The sequence below is a fragment of the Gracilinanus agilis genome, chromosome 6 (genome assembly GCF_016433145.1).
Source record: "Gracilinanus agilis isolate LMUSP501 chromosome 6, AgileGrace, whole genome shotgun sequence".
NCBI classification, from domain to species: domain Eukaryota; kingdom Metazoa; phylum Chordata; class Mammalia; order Didelphimorphia; family Didelphidae; genus Gracilinanus; species Gracilinanus agilis.
This window is the reverse complement of record NC_058135.1, coordinates 281,168,073-281,174,255: the sequence shown is the minus strand read 5'-3', so window position 1 is coordinate 281,174,255 and position 6,183 is coordinate 281,168,073. Positions and strand designations below refer to the sequence as shown.

General features: G+C 45.9%; 3 non-coding genes across 3 annotated transcripts; 1 reads left to right on the top strand and 2 right to left on the bottom strand.

Moving 5' to 3' along the window:
- Nucleotides 1–4,190: 4,190 nt before the first annotated feature.
- Nucleotides 4,191–4,263, top strand: TRNAK-UUU. Its single transcript has one exon. It is a non-coding gene; the product is annotated as a tRNA-Lys (tRNA).
- Nucleotides 4,264–4,741: 478 nt separating this feature from the next.
- On the bottom strand, nucleotides 4,742–4,831 carry TRNAR-UCU. The gene is given in 2 exon segments: nucleotides 4,742–4,777; nucleotides 4,795–4,831. It is a non-coding gene; the product is annotated as a tRNA-Arg (tRNA).
- A 739-nt stretch (nucleotides 4,832–5,570) lies between these two features.
- TRNAK-UUU lies at nucleotides 5,571–5,643 on the bottom strand. The gene has a single exon. It is a non-coding gene; the product is annotated as a tRNA-Lys (tRNA).
- Nucleotides 5,644–6,183: the final 540 nt, after the last annotated feature.

The window sequence follows — 6,183 nt, the reverse complement described above, 5'->3', positions numbered from 1 at the left end:
CTCACGAAATTACACTTAAAAAAATGTGGCGTTTATGGCTCTCATGGCCAAAAAGGTTGCCGACCCCTGTTGCAGAGGAAAACTCAAATGAAAAAAGCGAAGAAAGAAAGTGAAATATAGTATGTTTCAGTCTGTATTCAGACTGTCAGTTCTTTCACTGGAGGTGGATGGCATTTTTCATTGTGAGTCCTTGGGGATGGTCTTGGATTACTGTATCGCTAAGAATAGCTACTGATGATTGTTCATAATATCACATTGATGTAATTATGTACAACGTTTTCCTGGTTCTGCTCAGTTGGTTTTGCATCAGTTCATGTAGCTTTTCCATTTATCCATTCTCATGAACTTTTCTATCCATTTAATTAGCTAATGCTTAAATCAGAATAGATCAGAAATAGGTTTTAGGGCTCTCAGAGTATGGCATGGACCATCAGCAACTGATGAGAAACGTATCATTAGGATTTATCAAAGCAGTATTTATACAGCACATGGAACAAAGAAGAAAAATGGTTATTTGTTAAAATACAAGGGGCCATACAAAGATAAAATAATCTACTGGTTAAAGAGAAATGTATATCATTTGCTACAGGAGCTAGATAAAGGGAGGAATCTTCTTAGTAGAGGGACTTTGATTAAATCAAAGAGAACTTTGAGTTGGGCAGATGAGGGAAGAGGACCTTCCCAGGACTCTGGAATCCTCAGCCTTCAGGAACTGATAGGAGGAGGAAAGAGGACACTAAAGGACACCAGTTGCTGTAGCTGATTTTTCAGCCCATAAGGGATCACAGGCAACAAAATGATTGATAGTTATTTTCTCCCCAAAATCAGAGAGGCAGAAGATTGAGGTGTTTAGGCATGAGGGTATCGAGGCTGATGCAATCTTACAGGATGCTGAGGTTACTTGGGAGTATGATAGAGATGCTAAATTCATTCCAGATGACTTCTGCTTTAATATCATGGTCACTTCTGGTGTATTCCTTCCTTCTACCCCATCCCACCAGCCCACCTGTAACCGAATGAAACCAATAAGCAAAACAACCAACACAAAAAACCATATCTAAAAGCATATATAATATTTTGCATCCAAAGACTACCATCTCTCCAAGGAAAAGAGGGAGATGTATATCAAAGATTGATCAGAATAATTACATTAAGCCTTTACTAAGCACCTATGTTGGGGTGTGAGGGCTCGCAGGGCAGACAAGTTGAGGGTAACCAACAGGCCTCAAATGCTTCCCTCATTGAGTTAGGGGGATGACCTAACACAAGCATGCGAAGATTTTCCCCATTGGAATGAGTGGATGGGAGCAATTCATCCTGTGAAGGTGGCTGAAGAAGGAGCTCTAGAGCCACTTGGGTAGATATCAAAGTTGGCTCAGCCATCCACTGCACCCTTGGGTACCTATCACCAGTTGTCCTGACTTTTTGTCTGCCCATCAGACCTGGTTGACTCTGGAGATGTGATGACTTTGTGCAATTCTGCTTCACTGAAATCCCCAACTCATGCAAGTCAAGACATCACCCGTTGATGTCATGAGTCCTCTTCAAAAGCAAAAGACCAAGAACATCATCGTTTCATTAATCAAAGAGGAAACAACAAAGTTGAAGCAGCTTTTGGCCCTAAAGAGTCTCTATTCTGGAAGGGAAACAACATGTAAGACCCAGAAATAAGTACCATTATGAGGAAAGAGCATAGAAGCAGGATCTGGAAAAGAGCAGAGGCAGGAAAGGTTCTGGAATTCTGATCAGTTAAGCCTAGAGGTTTAGTCTTGTCTCCTGGGGGTGACCTCGTGAGCTTGGCTGTTCTCTCCTGTGGCTGTCCTTCTACTATATCTTTTTTTTTTTGTTTTTTAAACCCTTAACTTCTGTGTATTGGCTCCTTGGTGGAAGAGTGGTAAGGGTGGGCAATGGACCTCCTGTCTCTAGGCCTGATTCTCAATCCACTGAGCTACCCAGCTGCCCTGCTTCTGCTATATCTTATCAACTTGTTCCTGTAGTTATCCTGTTCCTGCTAGCTGAGAGATACCTCATCAGAGCTGTTTGAAGGCATCTATCAGCGAGAACCTCTCCCTGAGCCCTGTTCCTGCTTAGCTTCCAACCTAAATACCTCTATTACCATCCTAGGCGGGGATTTGAGTTGGTGGAGTTTATTTATATTAGGGGCTGGGTCTTCAGGTAGAGAGGTAAAGTACGGTGCAGCTAAGAGAGAACAACTATAGATTTGTTGGGGAGGGTTAGTTAGATACACTAGATAAGATTATCCAAATCCCCTTCCTTCCCTTCCCTTAATAAACCAAACCATCCCTGTATTTATTAACCCTGCTTGGACTGCATTTGTTATCTTGTCAACTCTATCCTGTTGGCCTCTCCAAACCTTGTGAATCTTCTGATATTGGCCCTGAATAACCAGGCCTTGAACCTACCAACATCCCATGACCACCCTGGTATAGTCTAGTTACATATTTCGGTTCAGAATATATATGAAAGAAATACAAGATAGTGGGGCTGCGGTTGGGGGGTCTTAAGAATGAGAAAAGTGTCCAATTTTCCTGGTTTCTTCCCATTCATCATTGCGTCGAGTACAATAATGTTTCTGCAGAGCATTTTATGAATCCGTCATCCAGTCCATGGGTACTTGCAATGTTTCTGGTTACTTTCTGTCACAGATGGAGTAACTATGAACAATCTGGTGTATCAGACACTTAATTCTTTCTGTGGCCTTATTCCTACCCTTTCCTTTGAATGATGAGGAAGCAGAGTGAAGCGACTACCCAAACTTGTACAACCTGCCAGAAAAAGGAGGGACTGAACCATGGTTTCAATTCAGGTCTTTGAGTGCCAGCTTCCAGGCTCTTTCTGACATATCAAAAAACTCTTTAAAAAAAAAAAAACAACAGGGGGCAGCTGGGTAGCTCAGTGGATTGAGAGTCAGGCCTAGAGACAAAGGGAAGTACTAGGTTCAAATCCAGCCTCAGACACTTCCCAGCTGTGTGACCCTGGGCAAGTCACTTGACCCCCATTGCCCACCCTTACCACTCTTCCACCTAGGAGCCAATGCACAGAAGTTAAGGGTTTAAAAACAAAAACAAAAACAAAAAACTCCAAACCTCTTGAAGATAAAATATAAACGATCCAGGACAATCCCGAAGAACTTCTGAGAAAGAATGCTATCCAATGCTAGAGAGAGAGAGAAGCGGTGGAGGGGGATGAAGACTATTTTCCACAGTAGTTAATTTATGTTGTTATTTTGGGGTTTGGGCTTTATAGGAGTATTTTCTTCCAACAATAACTAATATTAGTATCTTTTCTGGTGTAAATCCAACTAGTTCATCCTAGACACTCTTGTGACTAGATTGCTGTACCTTATTTGTTAATATTTAATTACTTTTGTATCAATAATAATTTAGGAGATTAGTTTATTTTTCTTACCATCCCTGAGACGGGGAGAAGGGAAGGAAAGGAGGGAGACAATTAATTTGGATCTTATCATTTCGGAAAACGTAGGTGGAAAACTGTCATTCTATGTCATTTGGGGACAAGAAAATATCTTTGAATTGTAAAAAATAGCGTTTCCGAAAGCAGCTTGGAACGATGCCCGGAGAGCTCTAAACCCACGTTAAGACCGTTAGAGGCAGCCGGACTAGCTCTGGGGCTGCTTCTCAGGGAGATCCGGGAGAAAGGAAAAGCACCCCGATGCTCCGGGATGTTTATAGCGGCTCTCTTTGGGGCGGCAAAGAACTGGACGTGGAGGGGGGCTTCCATCCATTGGGGAATGGCGGGGCGAGCCGTGGTCTACGATGGTGATAGAATATTACTGCTCGCAAGAAACGCTGAGCAGGCGAAATTAAAAACAAACAAACTCGGAAAGAACTACATGGGATACTGAACAGTAAAATGAGTAGAACTAAAAAAAAATGAGTAGAACTAAGAGAAAATGATATACAACTACAGCATCAGTATCTGAAGAATAACGTGTGAATGTCCAGTTCCGGAGAATGAATTGGATCTGGGTCGCCGTCAGTCTGTCTGTCTGTCGGTTGGTCTGTCTGTCTGTCCGTCCCATGATTCCAAGAAGGGAGGGAGGAGCTGAGAGATCTCGAAAATAAATTCTATTTTTAGAAAGATCGGCACACGAGTAGAGCAGCCATCAGTGTCAACTAGACAGACTACTGCGCGTGGTTCTCGCAGGAGCCCGGATAGCTCAGTCGGTAGAGCATCAGACTTTTAATCTGAGGGTCCAGGGTTCAAGTCCCTGTTCGGGCGCGAGTCGTTTTTGGCCAGAACTCCGGAGCCACGAACGACGACAATTTCCAAAGGTTGAATTCGCGAACCAGCTCCGTAAATATAGGATTGGGTTTGGCGCCAAAGTCCAACTCCGAAAAGAACTCCATTGAAATCAAACTGCTGAGGTTTCCAAGTTCCCACCATCTACTTTATGTGATCCTCTGATGGGATCTTCTCCAGTTTAGAGAGGCGGCAGATGGTTCGGGGTCCGAGTTGGATCTTTTCCCAGCGGTGATATTCTGTGAAAACCCCCTTCCCCCAACGTTCTATCTAACGCCGGTCAGTTCTCTAGGAAGTGACTAAGTACCTGTTCTGCCAGGCACTGGCAATAGAAAGCTAAATAGGAAAAACGACCTCCTTGTTTTCCGGGAATTCACAAAATCATGTCCACGGACTCGGTCGAAACTCCAATCCGAGTTGTGCTCAAGCTTACTTTTTAAACAAAGAAAAGAAAATGCGACTCTGGTGGGACTCGAACCCACAACCTTTGAATACCTCTACCTGGGCAACTAGAAGTCCAATGCGCTATCCATTGCGCCACAGAGCCACGCGACAAAAGAGTTTTAAAAGTAGTAGATAAACAAGACGGATTAGCAAGTAAAACGCGGTCTTCAGGGCCCTTAAGTAGGCACTTTCCAGGGCACCACAAGGTCCTTCTGTGAACTACAGCGCTGGCAGGACCCCAAAGCTATGGCTGGTATTATCCGCCTTCGCGAAACTCTCCCAGAAATGGGAAATTTCTCAAGTTCACTCGTGGTCGCTGTTCCCGTGTGTCAGTGGCTCCCTAGTGCAAAAGCGACTCTTCAGTCCTCAGAACTGGGTTTCCCTCATTCTTCTCTTCTCTCTCAGGCTCTCCGCTTTCGAGCTCGGCGGACTTGCTCGCTGCTTCCCGGATCTCCGGTCTCTGGGACTCTGCAGAGGCTGCTCTACCTCGTCCTTGCCTCCGCCTCCCAGCTTATCGCCGAACCGCTCAGCTGCTCTACCACCGCCTCCTCGGCGAGGCAAACTGTCCGCGAGCGCTGGGACTCGTTTTCCTTTCTGCTCTTGGATTCTCAGTTCCTGCGCAGTCCCTCCGGCGCACAGCGGCTGCTTGGCCGCGGCGCACTCTCGGATCCTTGCGCCAAAAACTAACCGAACCGAAAGCAGTTCGTATTTGGTCTAAAGTTCGGGAAGCACGCGCGGAAGTTCACCTACGAGGGGCTCACTTGGCGTTCTCGGTAGCGATGGTGGTCGCAGGTTGTAAATGGTAATCCCTCGGCTACAAACTGGACTAAAAGCCCAACGGACGCCCGAACAGGGACTTGAACCCTGGACCCTCAGATTAAAAGTCTGATGCTCTACCGACTGAGCTATCCGGGCTCCTTAAGGAAAACCCTTCCGCTCAAAAGATGAAAAGGGCAAAATGAATAGCCTGGAACTCTGCATGAGACGGGGGGGGAGGGGGGAAATATCGGGGCAGCAAGAAGCCGTTTGAGGACCTGGGAGGGTGCAGCAGGGAGAACAGGAGGGGGGAGGCTCGGGGTTCACTTATTCTCGGGGGCCCGTTTCCAGCTGTTTTCTGTCCCCGCTCCTTTCAGCACCGGGACATCTGCCAGCCCAGGGAGAGGGTCGGGAAAGCGAGAAACTACAAGATCTTCTCTCTAGCACGAGCAAAACAAATCGCTTCCTCACGGCGCCGAAATAGCTCAGTTGGGAGAGCGTTAGACTGAAGATCTAAAGGTCCCTGGTTCGATCCCGGGTTTCGGCAGAAGTTTTAAACCGTGAATCAGGTTTTATCCTGAGCTCTACCAGAAGGGATGGGAAAACTAAATGGAATCTCGGGGAATCCTATGAAGATATAGGGTTCAAAAGCTGGTGGGGAGACCACCACAAAAAGTTACCTCCCCCCCCAACCCCCCC